At 38.3% G+C, this 17,849-nt stretch overlaps 1 pseudogene; it reads left to right on the forward strand.

Moving 5' to 3' along the window:
* Window positions 1-306: 306 nt before the first annotated feature.
* LOC129495326 (U2 spliceosomal RNA) lies at window positions 307-457 on the forward strand (annotated as a pseudogene).
* The last annotated feature ends 17,392 nt before the right edge of the window (window positions 458-17,849 follow it).

Consider the following 17,849-nt stretch of genomic DNA (forward strand, 5'->3'; position numbering starts at 1 on the left):
TTACTTTATTGTGATTTCAATTCACTTCCAAGTTGTCCAATATATGTTATTGTAATTGTAAAAATTCTAGATGGAAGAAAAGCTAGATGACATGAACGTGTGAATTCTGTTTTTAAACAAAATTATTTCTCTCAAAGGAGTCATTGAATAAAAGTTCTTACACTTATTTTTAGATCATTATAGATTTATATGCAATTGTAAGAAATAATAGAGACATCCCATATGCCCTTCAAACAGTTTATCTTAATGGGAACAAATAGTACAATAGTATACATAATAATAGTACAATATCATAACCAGCATATTATCGCTTCTTGGCCTTTTGGCTAAGATCAAGTGTAGCATAACCAGGGTATGATATACCTATTTTATTCAGATCTCCATAGGTGCGCTTACATTCACTTGGGTGTATATATGTGTTTAGTTCCTTTTTTAAAAAAAATAGATTTTATTTACCTATTCATGAGAGACATGGAGAAGGGCAGAGACATAGGCAGAAGGAGAAGCCAGCTCCCTGCAAGGAACCTGATGTGGGACTCAATTCCAGAACCCCCGGATCACAACCTGGGCCAAAGGCAGATGCTTAACCACTGCCCCACCCAGGTGTCCCCTCCCCTCCATTTTTTTAAGATTTGTTTATTCATTTGAGAGAGAGGGAGAGAATGTGAGGGGGGAGGAGCAGAAGGAGGGGGAGACAAGCAGACTCCTGGCTGAGCAGGGAACCCAAGACAGGGCTTAGAGGGGAGACTCCATCCCAGGACCCCAGGATCACAACCTAAGACAAAGGCAGATGTTCAACCACTGAGCCACCCAGGTGCTCATTTGTTTAGTTCTGTGCAATATTGTCCTGTATGTTCATGTATCTACCACTACAGTCAATAAACAGAAGAGTTTCATCACCATACAGGATCACTTGTGTTGTCTTCTTTATAACTCTACCCACCTCCTGCCTCTTTCCCTCTTGCTAGCGTCCTGAAATCATTAATCAGTTCTCTACCTCTATTATCTTATCAAGAATGTTATATAAATGGAATCATGCAATTGGAATATTCTTTTCAGAGTTTGAAGAATATATGATTCCAGGAAATAAAGAGTTTTAAAGGCAAAGAATCTACACAATGATGACTCTTTCTTTCTTTCTTTCTTTCTTTCTTTCTTTTTCTTTCTTTCTTTCTTTCTTTCTTATTTATTTTTGAGAGAGAGATAAACAGCTGGTATAAGCAGGGGGAGGGGCAGAGAGATAGGGAGAGAAAATCCCAAGCAGACTCCCAGAGGGAGTACCGAGCCAGAGGCAGGGCTCCATCCCATGATCCTGAGATCACAACTGGAGCCCAAATCAAGAGTTGAGAGTCAAATGCTCAACCAACTGACCTACCCAGGCACCCCACAGTGATGACATTTTCTAAACAAGACAGCAGCCATTTTTAACTAAAGCCACCCAGAGCATATAGTGTTACATTAAGATACCAACAGAATACTTTTACTACCCAGGAAGCTATTTTTCCATGCATAATGTATCACTAATAACAAACCTTGTAAACTTCATCAATTCTCAAAGACCAGGGTGGTTGAAGGAACATGCTTTTCTCACTTTTCAATTTTTTTTCATGCTTTGTAAAAGTTTGACTCATTTTTATGGTGTATGTTTGACTAGTTTTTAGTTTTAGTAAACTAAAGACTAGTAATTTGTGGGACAGGAATCTATTTGATGTCAAAGGCACAGCTAAATGTCATGAAAGGGAATTGAAAAGTGAGAGCCAGCATGACTATGCAAGTCATCATTGAGGATTTTTTTTTTAATTTGGCTTTTAAGTAGGAAAATGAACAGACAGGGTATAGAATTCTGTTATTCCTGGGAATCTTTCAACAACAAAATTGAAAGGATCTTCTAACAAAGATTTCTGTTAGGCTAGAGGGATAAAGAGCCATAACAGTTTTAGTGTCCTTCAATTTGGATGTCAGTCTGGACTACTTGATGTTACATAATGAGACTCATTAGAAAGCAGGAAGCCACCAGAACTTTGCTTCCTGAATTGAATGTCTATCCCTTTGTAGTCAACAACATGCAGACATGAGAGTACACTGATGTCAACAATACTGCTGCCATATTACTTCAACAATAATTATAATAATTGCATTATATTGTTATAATAATTAATATAATATATAATTAACAATAACTGTATTATATTGTTAATTATAACAATTATATAATCTTTATTATATATTATTAATTAATAATATCATTAACTTAAAGAGTATTAAGTTACTCTTTCTGTAATAAACTATCTTCTTGGAGGACTCATAGCTATGCTCTAATTTTCCCCTAAAATTTCCAAATATCTATAGTCTACAGCTAGCCTTCTTCTATATCTAGTGATGCTTAAAAACTCCACCCATATAGAGGGATGAATGAATAAATGTGACAAAGCAAACACAGTAAAATGTTGTTTGCAGAATCAATGCAGAGGCATATGGATTTTCATAGTAATCTCTCTTATATGTTTGACTTTTGTATGTTTGAAATTTTCCATAATAAAAATGAGGAAAAAAACAGCCTCAGAAAGGGAGCTGGATAGAATTGGAAAAATCATCATAAATAAAAAATTAAAAAGTACATTAATGGGACTGTTCAAACAGACCTCTTAACCTCATGTACTTATCTCAAGGGCAGTTTGCCAAAAGGTAGCTAATTGCACAGTTCTGGGCCCTGAAGGTCAAAGGGAATCCTATCTTCTGGACCCCTGCCCTGATGCAGGGTGACATCATGAGAAATAGTTTCTATTGATGTGGGTTCTGAAATACCAACTGACAATTACTTCACCAGGAAACTTGGCAACAAGGATGTGTACTTAGAGTATGACGTCACTGCTGAACCAATGAAATAACGACATGCTGTGCATGGTTGTCTTCAAAGGAAAAAAAATTCTTAAGAAAAATAGATGAAAACATACTTGAAATTTAGAAAAATATACAATGATATCAGGAATCACTTTTTAACATTAAAATTTTTAAAAAATATCATATGGAGAAAATTATGTAGTTGGTCCAAGGAAACTCCACAAAGATCACAAACAGATCTAGAACTTGAAATCTCTGAACATTAAGTATTGCTTTTGCCAGGATCTCATATTTTCCCACTCAGTAACAATTACACCCATTAACGATTCAGATATCATGCTATAGGAGGTTTTCTTTACACACATTAAGCTGGTCCTGGATTTTGGCTCTAATTCTGGATATATAAGGTAAAGCATAGTACTGATATGGGAGATGTCAGAAAACTCACTCTAACCAGGGTTTACTTCTACAAAGATCATAACACTTGATAGTGAACAAATGATCAGGATGAAAAATGTAAATAGATTGACAGGAGGGACAGCTGGGTGGCTCAGTGGTTGAGCATCTGCCTTCAGCTCAGGGTGTGAGCCGGGATCCAGGATCAAGTCCCATATCAGGCTCCTTGCAGGAAGCCTGCTTCTCCCTCTGCCTGTGTCTCTGCCTCTCTCTCAGTCTCCCTCTCTCTCTCTCTCTCTCTCTCTCTCTCTCTCTCTGTCTCTAATGAATGAATAAATAAAATCTTAAAAAAAAAAAGACTGACAGGAAAGTATTCAGAAAGTATCCTGTGATATACACTGTGAAGCAAATTCATAGTGAAGAGTACATTTCTAGGTCAAGCTTTCCTTACCCTCCCAGTCCTAGAGTGTGGTCTCATGACAGGCCTTCAGGTATCCCTTGAGGCTGGTAAGACCTTGCCTGGGTTGTAGTTCCCAATCTGGTCTGCCAGGAGATCAAGACACACCTAATAAAAAGGGACCTGGGAATTAGGACACCTGGATTCAATCCCCAGCTCTGCCCTTCAGTTGTTTTGTGATCTCTGGCTAGCTCAGCCTCTACAAAACTCAATTTTTGTCATCTGTATAGTAAGGATAATCAATCTCCCTACTGCAAGGAGACATGTCCTTACATGATAAAGTTCTGTATAAAATGAGTTACTTTGGGATCCCTGGGTGGCGCAGCAGTTTAGCGCCTGCCTTTGGCCCAGGGCGCGATCCTGGAGACCTGGGATCGAATCCCACATTGGGCTCCCAGTGCATGGAGTCTGCTTCTCCCTCTGCCTATGTCTCTGCCTCTCTCTCTCTCTCTCTCTCTCTCTCTCTCTCAATGTGTGACTATCATAAATAAATAAAAATTTTAAAAAATAAAATAAAAAATAAAATCCCCCATGTCTTTAAAAAAAATGAGTTACTTTGTTTCTAGCATTAGCATGGGAATTCTTTTGTCCCCAAAGTCCTGAAAAGGAACCCAGATTCATGGAGTTCTCAGGATGGGCTAGAGCCAGGCAAACACATGAATGCTGCTCCACCCTACAGCTCCCTGACACTGGAATTGGCCAGAATGGGCTAGCCTCCAGATTAAAGGGTCACAGGCCAGTATAGTAAGTTCACAAAGCATGCTCCTTTCTACCACTGGTACTTCACACAAAGGTAAAGGATGCTTGAGAGCAAAATGCATCTGAAACTGAAATCGAATAAGCCAACTGCATGCAATCATTGAAGAACTGTTGCAACAAAAAGAAGAGAGTGACAAGTGTAGCACCACCATCCTTCAACATCTCCTTATAAGTAGTTGAAAATTCACGAATGGTTATTATTATACCTATCAGAAAGATAAAAAAACGAGCTCAGAGAAATTGAAAACTTGTCCAAGTTCACATAGTGAAAATTAGCAGAGCCTATATATATACTTAGAACCATTTAATATACAAACGGTCAACAGACACATGAAAAAATGTTCAACATCACTCATCAGGGAAATACAAATCAAAACCACAATGAGATTCCACATCACACTGGTCAGAATGGTTAAAATGTACAACACAGGAAATAACACATTTTACTGTGGATGCAGAGAAACAGGAACCCTGTTGCACTGTTGATGGTAATGCAAACTGGTGCCACCACTCTGGAAAACAGTATGGAGGTTCTTCAAAACATGTTAGAAATAAAGCTACCCGATGACCCAGCAATTGCATTACTAGATATTTATCAAAGGATACAAAAATAGCTATTCAAGGGGGCACATGCACCCCAATGTTTATGGAAGCAACGTCCACAGTAGCCAAACTATGGAAAGGGCCCAGATGTCCATCAACAGATGAATGGATAAAATGGTGTATGTGTGTGTGTGTGTGTGTGTACATACACAATAGGATACTACTCAGCCATCAAAATAATGAAATCTTGCCATTTGCAATGACATGAATAGAACTAGATGGTATTATGCTAAGCAAAATAAGTTCATTAGAAAAAGACAAATACCATATGATTTCACTCATATGTGGAATTTAAGAAACAAAACAGATGAACATAGGGGAATAGAAGGAAAAATAAAATAAGATAAAAACAGAGGCAAGCCATAGAGACTCTTTATCATACAGAAAAAATGGAGGGTACCTGGAGGAGAGGGGGGTTGGGGTAACTGGGTGATGTGCATTAAGGAGGGCACTTGATATAATGAGCACTAGATGTTATATGCAACTGATGAATCACTAAATTCCACCCCTGAAACTAATAATATACTATATATTAACTAACTCCAATTTAAATGAAATCTTGAAAAATAAATAAAAAGGAACCAAATGAGGCCAAAGTCCCTTTGGTGCATTATGCTAAGTTGCCTGAAAAGTATGTTTCCAAGGCAATTAGAACATACAAGGGAAAAGTAAAGTTTTTTAAATAAAAAACGTAAAGAGTAAAATGGTGTAAGGTTCACTTTAAAACCACTTTCTGTCCTAACTGAACTATTCATTTCCAGAATGATATTAACTTAGTGAAGACTTGTACAAGTGAACTATAATCATGTTAAATTAGGATCAGGAAAGGAAAAGCATGAACAGTCCAGAAACCCAACATAGCTCCTGTTAGTTGAGCATTTACCATATGCCAACCACTGTGCAAGGTGCTTCCCTATCCACTCCATACTGAGTATGGTGCTGTGCACAAAGCAAAAATCAATTAATGTTTACAAAATAAGTGATGATTAGAAACTGAGACCCAGAGGGGGTCTGAGAGAAAGTTGCACAGTCAGTGGCAGAGTTTGAGACCTTCCCTAAAGCATCTTGACTTTTCTTTCTGTAACAGTGACCAAGACTGCAGCTTATTCCTTGGTATTCTTTCTCTCCTTCTTCCTCAGTAATAGAATCCCAAGTCCCTAGCTGGCCAAATAGCTACCTGGAATAAAGACCCCATTTCCATATCTCCCTCAGTTAGGCATGTCCATATGACTAGGTTTGGACCAATAAGATGCAAGCCAATTGATACATACAGCTTCCCACAAGTGTCCTTCATGGGAAGGGCAAGCCTTCCTTTATCCCTGTGTCCCTTCTTGCTGGACTGAAAGTAGCCATGACAATGGAATAGGAGCAGCCATCCTGGACCAAACCTAAAAACTGTGTTGAAGACAATACAACGGAGATTCAAGAAAGAGGGAGCCAGGAACCATGAAGCCAGAAGCCAGCCTGGACCATCGATGCTTGATAAGGAAAAGAAATGTATTTTTACATCTTGTTTAAGGCACTGTAATACTTTGGGTACTCTATCACAGCTGAACTTCATCCTAACAAATATGCTACACTTCTTTTCAGTGACTCTTGAGATAGAGCCGAAAGATAAGCAGGACCCAAACCACTGTGAGCAGATGGTCATAAAGACCCATTTTATGGGTTAAGTCAGATCATACTTGGAAAATCAAACTGAGAACATTGCACTCTTAAACAGGAAGCAGGGGTCAGGGTAGAAGAAAGAGGAAAATATAAAAAAGGAAAACAGGTCAGATTAAAAATTTACCAGGACTGTCATATATTTCAAATACTCCATGAAGGTGTCGGTGGGGAAAGAAGGGTTACCACTATCATCTATTTCTACAGCATTCATTAAATAATCATACAGAAAAGCCAAAAGTAGCAGACCCTGAAGGCAGCAGATGAAGGGAAAAGTATGACATTAAGGCTTACACTAAATGAAAAATGACATTAATCATATAGCCAAAAGTCTAAATGCTGTTCAGCAAAACCCTAGGCACAAAGTCAACTTTCCTTTACCTTCTTTGAGAACTTAAACACATTCAAGATATTTAGAAGTCCTTTCAAGGTTTTCACATTTTAAACCACATACAGAATTTTTGTTGGCATTTGAAATTATAAAGTATGATAGGAGTAATTATTTTTTAAGATTTATTTATTTATTTTAAAGTGATAGCAGGAAGGAGCAGAAGGAGAGGGAAAAGGAAAGAATGACAAGCAGACTCTCTGCTGAACGTGGAGCCTGACTCGGAACTCAACCCAACCACCCTGAGATCATGACATGAGCTGAAAGCAAGAGTCCACTGCTCAACCACTGAGCTACTCAGGTAACCCCCAAAGAGTAATTTTTTTTGAGTTAATATTCCTACAGACAGAAAACTTTAGAATAATTTAAGGAAAGATAATTGATTCAGAAAAATATTTGTAAGGTAATCTACTCCATACTTTTAGGGTTCTGGTAAAACTTAAAAAAATTACATTTCTGCCTACTCAGAATTTGATTTAGCTCTGATTTTAAATATGACAGTTTTAATACCAAGCTGATATGGGTTTTCTCAACTTCTGCCCAGAATCATGACAAGCCCAAATTTCCCATGGAATTTAACGGGGCTATCTTTTCTATAATAGTACATATTGTTTATATCAGCCAAGATCTCACATGTGCTCAGATGTAATTTTTAAGGCTTACTTTCCTTTTCATTGGCATGGGAGAGATGTGGGTTTTGGTCTGATTTGGGTTTTGGGTTTTGATATACAAATCCAATTTTTAAGTCACCTTACTTGAACTCGCCTGGAATGTGTTATGCACAAAACATACAATGCCACAGAAATTGCAGCTAATTAATGTAATTAAGGACAAACAGAGGAAAAGAACATTTTGTCCAATGCCCAATTAATGAGCCATTCTTCATCTAAGGATAAGCAAATTATTTTGGCTCCAGACCCAGCCTAAGACATTGTTAGCACTCCATGAATTTTACTTGGAAGAAAAACATCAGCTAAAATAATCTTCCTGTAACAGAAATTAATGTGATAAACTTGCTCACAAAACTTGAGCCTTTAATAAACAAGACTGCATTTCCCAAGATAGAGGGAATGTTTCTACAAGTTGCTTCTTTTCCCCATTATCTCATCTGAGTGTCTAATGGAAAAACAGATCTTAACACCATTTATCGCAGCTGTATTGTCTGTGGGGCTGTTCTTAGGCACTAGGAAGAGGGTTTTGTGTGATATGATGGCCTGCCTGTACTCCACCGCTAAAACTTACCCATCCCTTCTGAAATAGTGTTGTTAACTAGGAAGAGGCCAAAGGCCTCAAGACACAAAAAGGAAAAACAAAGGAAGAGGCATTTAGAAGGAAGACTAAAGAGAAAACCAGCTAGAGGAAAGGCAGATAAAGGGTAAGATCAGTGTGTTTTTGGTAGGTGGGTGTATTCATTTCCCATGGCGGCCATAAGTACCACCCACTGAGAGGTTTAAAATAATGGAAATGTATTCCTGTCACAGTCTTAGAAGCTAGAAGCTCCAAAATCAAGGTGTGGCCAGGGCCATGCTCCCTCTGAAGAAATCTGGGGGTTGAGGGTGGAGAGAGATCTTTCCTTGCCTCTTCCTAGCTTCTGGTGATTCTCAGTGGCTGGGGTTCCTTGGCTTGTAGCTACATTGCTCCCATCTCTGCCCCCCTCTTCACATGGTCTTTCCCTCTTCTTATAGACACCAGTCAACCCCCAATTCAGAATGGTCTCATCTTAATCACATTGCCAGGTAAGGTCACATTCTGAGGTTCCAGGTGGACATGAATTTGATGGGACACTAATCAACTTACTATAATGGGGAACAAAAGCCAGATCACAGTTCTGGCTTCCCCTACCTTTGGAGGTTGACCTCTGGAGAGAGAAAAATTAGGCTGGCAATAGAGCAGTAGCTGGAGAAGTAGAGATGAAGAGACAGCTTGTGGATGAAGGTGTCAGAAGCCCAAAAATCTGGAAGGCCAACATGGAAGCCTTGAAGCCTTGTCCTGGTGGCCCTATCTGTCAGAGTCCACTGGTATCAAAAACAGGCTGATCAGCAGTAATAACAGGTGGGGATTAAAGAGAAGAAGCCCCAGGAGTATCTGGAAGGCAGAAAGGGACAGAGGATAGAATTCTAAGGAGATAATAGTGGGCTCCTCTGGGCTCTAATTCTCCAATAGAATTTCTCAAACTGAGGGTGTTTGGGTCTGTGAGTTCTTCTGGAAGATTTATTTTCATAGATTTAAAATACAGAGCTATAGATATAGATATATATTCTGTTTTCATTCTCATGAAAATCTAGAAAAATACGAGATATGTTCCAGATGATCTGATCTGATCGCCATGCCATATTAGCATGCGTGTTAGTGGTAACTAGTAAGAGGCACCTAAGCAGGATGATTTTAATTGTTGCAAGTTAATGAAAAGAGAAAAAGAGTGAACTCCATACATACATTTTCCAATTCAAGCCAAGGAAAGAACATCTGCAGTTGACAACACAGAGAAGGCTTTGGGCAGTCCCAACAGAGAAGAGGAGCACGACATGAAATCATCCTGCAATCACGCAGGCCTGCCAGCACCTAAGCCCACTGAAACTGTTATAGTGAACTGTTTCTCATGAATAAGTTGCTTTACTCTGAAACTTTGGGGTTTTTTTAAAAAAAGATTTTATTTATTTATTCATGAGAGACACAGAGAGGGACAGAGACATAGGCAGAGGGAGAAGCAGCTTCCTTGCAGGGAGCCCAATGCAGGACTCAATCCCAGGATCCTGGGATCATGCCCTGAGCCAAAGGCAGATGCTCAACAACTAGCTGCCCAGGTGCCTCTGAAACTTTATTATTTTCAAATCTTTTTTTTTCTTTTGCTTAACTCATATAAAACCTCACTAGAGTTTCTAATTGTTTTGTATGGAGAAGAGCACAGCACCAACAATACTGCCAATTATACAATACTACCAATAATCTATATTACCATCAATACTATCAATAGTTTATTACTACCAACACTATTTGTACCAAGCAGCATAGCCCAACAAACGAATGAGATCAGAATTCTTTGTTCAAAACATTTTTTTATACATAGGATAATTGATTTTAAGACCTGGGTCAACTCTCTGCAAAACACTGATGGCATGTGTCTCCAAGGAAAGTATTATAATCTCTTCAAAAAGCACTAAAATGTGGGGCACCCAGGTGGCTCTGTGGTTGAGTGTCTGCCTTTGACCCAGATCATGACCCTGGAGTTCTAGGATTGAGTCCTGGATCAGACTCTCAGCAGAGAGCCTGCCTCTTTCTCTGTGTCTCTCAAGAATAAATAAAATCTTAAAAAAAAAAAAAACACTAAAGGTAAAATGGGTTCATGAAAAATACAACTTTCTATCCAATAAAATATTTGATTTACATAATTCTAGTCTCACGCATAACTGTGCCTATTGAGATTTTTAAAAAATGAAATATTCAGATTTTTCCATGGTATTGGTTGTCATTTATAAGAACTTCATCCAATACTTAAAAAATTCTTTTCTCCTTTGAAAGCTTTCAAAAATTAAAAAAAATATATATTTCTTAAAATAAAAATCGAATGAAGAAACATAAAATTAGAAGCCCAAAAGCCATTATAACCACAATCCTAAATTTGGAATTTTTTTAAGAGTCATGTCTCAGCAAACCAAGCAAATTAAAAAAGCAAAAGTCTTCCTTTCCTTTTGCTGACAGTAGAGCCAAAAGAGTCCCTTACTCCACGTCTCAGGAAAGGAGGAGACACTTTGGTCACTCCACAGCCTGAAAGGTTGCCAAGCACTAGAGGACCACAGGAAACAGACCTCTCAATCTGAGAGGTGGGCTCTTCCACATTATGAGGAGAAAGTCATGGCATGGACATGCAAGGTGGTGGATTAAATCTTTCTCTGACTGTCCGTTACCTTTGTCTTTATTATTTTGAACTGAGCTCACACCCATTTGCACCTAGCCCCCGTCTTGCTGGCTGGATGCTCTTTCCACTCCCTAAGGGGGCTCAGAAGTTCAAGAGCAGCCCAGGACCTTTTCACCTTAGGCATGACAGATTCCAGGTCCAGCACCATCAAACGGCTAAACTGGAAGGAATGGGAAGTCAGGAAGTTTAGGGGAAACATGAACCTCTCCTGTACAGAGTGATTTCCACTTTCAGTGAAAACCCTAAACAGACCTAACTGTGTTCAATCCCCCACCCCCCCATCTAGAACTTAAAGTTATTAACTTAGACTAAAACTCTGGTCCTCTACTTCCTCTCTTCTCAAGATTTAACCCTTTTATTTGTGCAAGAGAGCAAATGCTTCATGGGCACACTGAGGGATGATTTAAAAAGCTGAGTACAGCACAATTCTATGCCTTCTGAGCTTGTTATGAATGACTATGTTTGGGGGCTGATTTCTAATTAAAAATGTCATACAGATACAATGATTTTTTTCAGATTAAACCATTCTGAAAAAAATATACAATAAAATATAAGTCTCCCTAATACTCCATACCCTTGAGTCACTCTCCAGAGGCAATTACTATTAACAAACATCTCATATAACTGAATTTAGATATAGAAACCAAAATAAAGACTATCTTTAACCTACCTTAAAAACAGATTTAAGATTGGAGTACCTGGGTGGCTCAGTCCTTTAAGTGTCTGCCTTCAGCTCAGGTCATGATTCCACGGTCCTGGAATCAAGCCCTGTATGGAGCTCCACATGGAGCCTGGCATTGCCCTGCTTCTCCCTCTCCCTCTGCCCCTCCCTCTGACTCATGTGTGCATGCACACACTCTCTCCCTCTCTCAAATAAATAAATAAAATCTTTAAAAAGAAATAGATTTATGATCAATTAATGACAGATGAAAATTCTTTGCTCATCTACCATTGAGAGGTGGCTTCCCATTTTTAGAATTTGGGCTGGTTTTAGTGACTTGCATTAAGACTAGAATGTGGCAGAAGTAATGTTCTGGAACCTCCAAGGCCAGGTTACAGGCATCCTTGCAGCTTCCATCTGGGCCTTTCAGAATGCTCACCGTGGGAGAAGCCAGCTGCCTTATTAGAAGCCTTCCTGCTCTGAGATTGCCAGGCTGTGAGGAAGCCAATGCTTCCTATGGGAAGATACCCCTTGGGGAGAGATGGGAGGGGACAGAGAGTGACTCCTCTGGCTAGCCCTTCATCTTCCAACTACCCTGGCGTAGACACCAGACTTGTGAGTTAAGAAGGCATATTAAATATGGATGTAGTGTGGAAATGAACCAAGAAACCCAATCAACATCCAGACAGATGTCCCCTTCAAGCCACCCAGCCAACTCCAGCCATTCACTCTACCTCGAAGGGAGACCCCAGTTAATTGGAGAAGCAGGAAGCCTTCCTAGGTTTATCTTGCCCAAATTTTTCATGCACAAAGTCAAGAGCATAAAACCTTGGTTGTTTGGAACCACTAAGCTTTGGAGTGGTTTGTTTTGCAACAATAGATAACTAAAACAGTATCCTTCCAGAATTTTTCTATGCACATATAAGCATATCATGTTCCTTTCATGTGTTATTCTAAGACTTAAGAGTTTTGTTTTCAAATTCAATGTTCTATCTTTCTAAATCAGTGCAGATTTACTTAATATTGTTGAAATTCACTATTATACCAGTCTCATATGGACATTTTTTTCCTTTGAGAAATCTTTGTAAGGTATATTTGATAAAAATAAAATCATAATTAAATGTCATGCAAATTTTTTATGCATAAATGAAAAACTGTACAATTTATAGTGCATTTTTAAAAGATTTTATTTTTAAGTAATTTCTACACCCAACATGGGGCTCAAACTTAAGACCCTGAGATTAAGAATTGCATGTTCTACAAACTGGGCCAGCCAGGCACCCCTTTAGTTTGATTTTTTTCTTTTTCAAATTTTATTTTATTTAAATTCAATTAATTAACATATAATGTATTGTTAGTTTCAGAGGTAGAGTCCAGTGATTCATCAGTTGTATATAACATCCAGTGCTCATTACATCATGTGCCACCATAATGGACATTTAAATAGTTTTCATTATTTTGATTTTATGAACAATATTCAATGAAGTAAATCTTTGTGCACATGTACATCAGTAGGACAAATTGCTATAAGTGAAATTCTAGATCAAAAACACTTTGCTTTTATAAAGATAGTTTTTCATTCTCTTCTTGGAAATTTTACTTAACTTTTAACAAGCAAGACCAAGCTCCATTGTTGCCTTTTCTGTGAACTCTCCCAAGATTCTTCCAGGTAGGAAGAATTACTCTTCTTCTCTGGTTTCCCTGAACACACTTTTTAAATATTTCCATAAGCGTATGAACTGCCCAAGAGTCGGGGGTGTACCACAGTTACCATACAATCTACCCACCCTATAGAGTGCCTTAAGTCTGCCCTTTGTTCAATCAAAGCTTATAGGATGAATAAATGAAGGAATGGACAAAGGCATTTGTGTACCTTGTGACAAATGTACTGCCAACCATCAATAGGAGCAGCAAAAACAACCTGAAATTCCATGGACGTAGTGACCAAGCTTTCTCCTAAGAGCAGCTGTAGTTTATTGGCCAAATTGCCATACAGCTCGGTGTTACAAAGGGTACAATCAAAGTAGATGTGGAGGCCCTGAATATACATTTAGGGGAAACACTGAAGTTCACCAGGGATGTCCTTCTAGTGTGTTGAGGGAAGGCAGCTCAGTCTATGGGAAGAAGGGCCGGGGTACACAAGAAGGTTCAAAGGCTTCAGAGAAGATGTTGAAGTAACATGTGTCCACTAAGGTGTTCGGTTGGCCAATTATGTGCACTCACATCAGGGTCCTGGGAAGAAAGGCACAATAAAGGTACATCTCTTTCAATACTGTTGTGACTTGTAGACTGTCAGATTTCTAATACTTTGTCTTTGAGTTTTCTAATGGAGAATTCAGCAAAGTTACTGGATTCATGTATTCACTCATTCACCAAGTATTTATTAAGAGCCTATTATGTGTCAGCACTGTTCTAGATACTGAAGAAACAGCAGAAGGTAAAGCAAAGTCTGCATTGTTGTGGAGGTGACTTATAGTGTGGGGAAGTAGGAAGAGAACCAAGAAATAACAAAATTCCAGTTAGCAATAAGACCTAAGAAGAAAAATAAAGTATAGTAAAGGAGAAAATGAGGAGCAGAGGATGTTACAGTATATAGATTCATAAAAGGAACAGGGGAGCTAAGGAGATAAACCCAAAAAGGGGTCATGAGACCAGATGACAGTGGGTCTGTACAAGTCACCATAATGACTTTGGATGTTACACTAACCACAGGAAAGCCTGTGGAAGACTTTAAGCAAAGAATAACATAATCTGATACAAAAGTAATAAATGAAATGTATAACATTTCTCCATGGTAATTATATAGCATTCCTTCACACTGAAAATGACCAATTAGAAAATATAACAGAAGAAAAAGCTCATTCTCAATAATAACTAGGAATTAACAATGAGGCAATTAGGAAGAAATCCAACCAAAGATGTGCAAGCCTTTCTGAGAAAATTACAAAACTTGATCAAATGGCATGGTAGATCTTAAGTGGAGAAATAACTAAATTCAAGAATGGGATGATTTACTATCATAAAGATTTTATTTCTACCCAAATTAATGTAGGTAATTGGCATAATTCCAATCAAAAATGTTATGAAAATTGACAAATTAATAATTAAATTCATGCAAAAGAACTGAGGTTTGAACACAGTGAAGACATTCTGAAGAATGTCTTTAATATAACATGTTAAATTGTAGTAATTAAAGATTTTTTAATTTATTTTTTGTGTGAGAGAGAGAAAGAATGAGCAGGGGGATGGGCAGAGGGAGAAGCAGACTCCCCAATGAGCAAGGAGCCCAATGTGAGGCTCAATCCCAGGACCCTGAGATCATGACCTGAACCGAAGGAAGGCAGATGCTTAACCAACTGAGCCACCCAGGTGCCCCTAAATTGTAGTAATTAAAATATGGTTGTATCTATGCAGGAATATTCAAAAAGAATAATGCAGTAGAATAGAAAGCCCAGACAAAATCCTATACTTGTAAGAGAAACAGTATGAGAGAGAAGGCATCATAAATAGAAAAAAAAGGATAGATTAGTCAGTAAATTATATTGGAGTAGTTGAATTTTCAATGGGAAAAGAGTAAGTTAGATGTCTCTCACAGGAAACAAAAAGAAATTCCGAATGGATTAAAGACCTACAAGTAAAAGCAAAACTTTAATAAAAATAAATGATATTGGGGTCAGAAAATTGTTCATAAACAGAAACTAAAATTTAACACAGAAAGAATTGAATATTTAACATGAAAAACATGAATAACTTTATAAAAATGCAAAATATTAGAAGATCATAAAGGAAATTATAAGATAAGCCACATATTCGGAGGAGATATTTGCAACATATATAAGAAGGGAAGGATTAGAATCCATATTACATAAAGAATTCTTACAGATCAATGAGAACTAACAACTCAGTAGAAAAATGGGTAATATATATGAATAGTAGAACGCAGAAAAAGAAACTCAAATATCTAATAAAAAATAAGCAAAGGTAATCAACCTCGCAGATAACCAGAAAAGGTATGTTCAAAATTCATATTGTGACACCATTTCAAACTCACCATTCTGTCAAAAATAAAATGCCAAGTGCCAGTGAGGACATGGAAAAAGGAATTCCTGTGCAGAGCTGATGAAAATACAACTACTTAGGAGGAAAAAAAAAAAGATGGCAATACGCATGAAATGAAAATCTTCATTTCTTAAGACTAAGTAACTCCATTGCTATACGTGCACCTTGGAGAAACTCTAGACAGGTGGGTATGGATGCAGGACAAAGATGGCCCCTGAAGCACTGTGTGCAGTAGCAAATTATATGAAACTAAAGTGTGTTCTGTATCTCCTCTTTACCCTCCTAGATCCAGAATCCACCTTCTCCATGATGTCCTATTGTGAGAAGTTAATCTTCAAGGACTACAGCAATGACTCCATTGGCCCTTTCTCTTCCAGTTGTGAGAATGGGGAATCCCAACAAGAATTCAGAGGAATAAAAGAGAATGGATCCCTTTTTGTGAGGGATCACAAGGAAACATGTGGCTGCATCTCTATAAAGGATACAGCTCATGTCAGGCCTCTGTAAATAGCTCTCTCTCTCTCTCTCTCTCTCTCTCTCTCGGAACAACAGCTTTGTGTCATGCATCAGGTGGTCATAGTGCACTTCTGCTTTTGCAGGATACTGTACCCTCCCTTGTTGGATTCTAAAATGTTGCCCACAGAGTTGTAAACAAATCCTTTATTAAATTGTCCTCAATTACCCAGCATGAGTGCAGCCATCTCTTTTCTGTTGTGACTCTGATGGATATAAACCAAATGTTTCTCAACAGAAATGCATAAACTCTGATATATTCATAGAATGGAAATATTTAACAGTGATTAAAATTCATGACTAGATCTCCATGTAGCAATATGATTAGATCACAAAGCATAGCGTGGCATAAAATAGTTACAAATTGCTTCATGAAGTGTAATATATATAATTTATATAAATGTTTAGAATTTTAAAATACATCCAACCGTATATATGTCATTAAAAGTATAAAAAGAGGGATGAGGGAACTGATGAAATTCATGGTAGCAGGTGTCCCTAGGAAAGGATGGAAATAGGATTGGGAAAAAAAGATTCCAGGAGGACTTTATTGCTATCTGTAATGTATAATATTTTCATAAAGTGAGAAGAAATGTGACAAAATGTAATACACATTCATTCTAGGTGAAAGGTACAGAAGTATCTTTTATAGCATTATATATGCCATTGTTTTACTTTTCTGATTTTTAGTGTGTCTCCAAAAAAAAAAAAACGAACACAAACATGATGGTAGCATGTAACAAAATTGGGGGTACTCATTGTTTTTATGGTGTCAAAACAAGGCATGGTGACCTGTCAGAACCACTTCAGGGAATCCCGTCAGAAACTTGACAACCCATGTGGCCATCTCTGCACAGACTGATGCCACACACTGGCTGGGAGTGCTACTGCAGAGTGCGCAGGACATATTTGGACACCAAGCACGTCAGGCCTAGAGAAGAGAGATGAGGGATGCCTGGGTGGCTCAGGTGGTGAGGCATTTGCCTTTAGCTCAGGTCATGTTCTCAGGGTCTTGGGATCAAGTCCCACATCGGGCTCCCTGCTCAAGGCGAGCCTGGTTCTCCCTCTCCTCCCCACTTGTTCTCTCTCTCTAATAAAAAATAAAATCTTTTTAAAAAGAGAGAGCAAGAGAGAAGAGAGGTGACTGAGTCCTCAGGTTACAATTTTCCTGCCCAAGAGGAGTACGACAGAAACATATCATTTGCCCATGCTCCTGAGAACTAGGTTTGGAGTGGCTGGATTCCAAACAATGAATAAGGGTCTTAGACAGTTACAATACTTGATTAATGAAAAGGAAACACAGGAACAACAGTCAGCCCTCTTCTTAGGGCCCTGGGATGTCTTCCCCATTGAACTATAAATAAAGACTTTCACTCTCGTTCAAAGCCCTGCTTAATGGTAGAAATTATCTAATTAATTTTTCCTTGACCCACTAGCCTGCCTTTCCATTCCTACTGGGAAAGACATTATGGCAAACACCTCCATCCCTTGTATCCCCTCACTGAGCTTGCTTACACTAGAATTTGACTAGGAGTTGCCCTCTCTGGCCCTAGTACAACATGTTCCCCACTTTTACCACCTGCTCTCAGCA

The sequence above is a fragment of the Nyctereutes procyonoides genome, unplaced genomic scaffold (genome assembly GCF_905146905.1).
Source record: "Nyctereutes procyonoides isolate TBG_1078 unplaced genomic scaffold, NYPRO_anot_genome, whole genome shotgun sequence".
Lineage (NCBI taxonomy): Eukaryota > Metazoa > Chordata > Mammalia > Carnivora > Canidae > Nyctereutes > Nyctereutes procyonoides.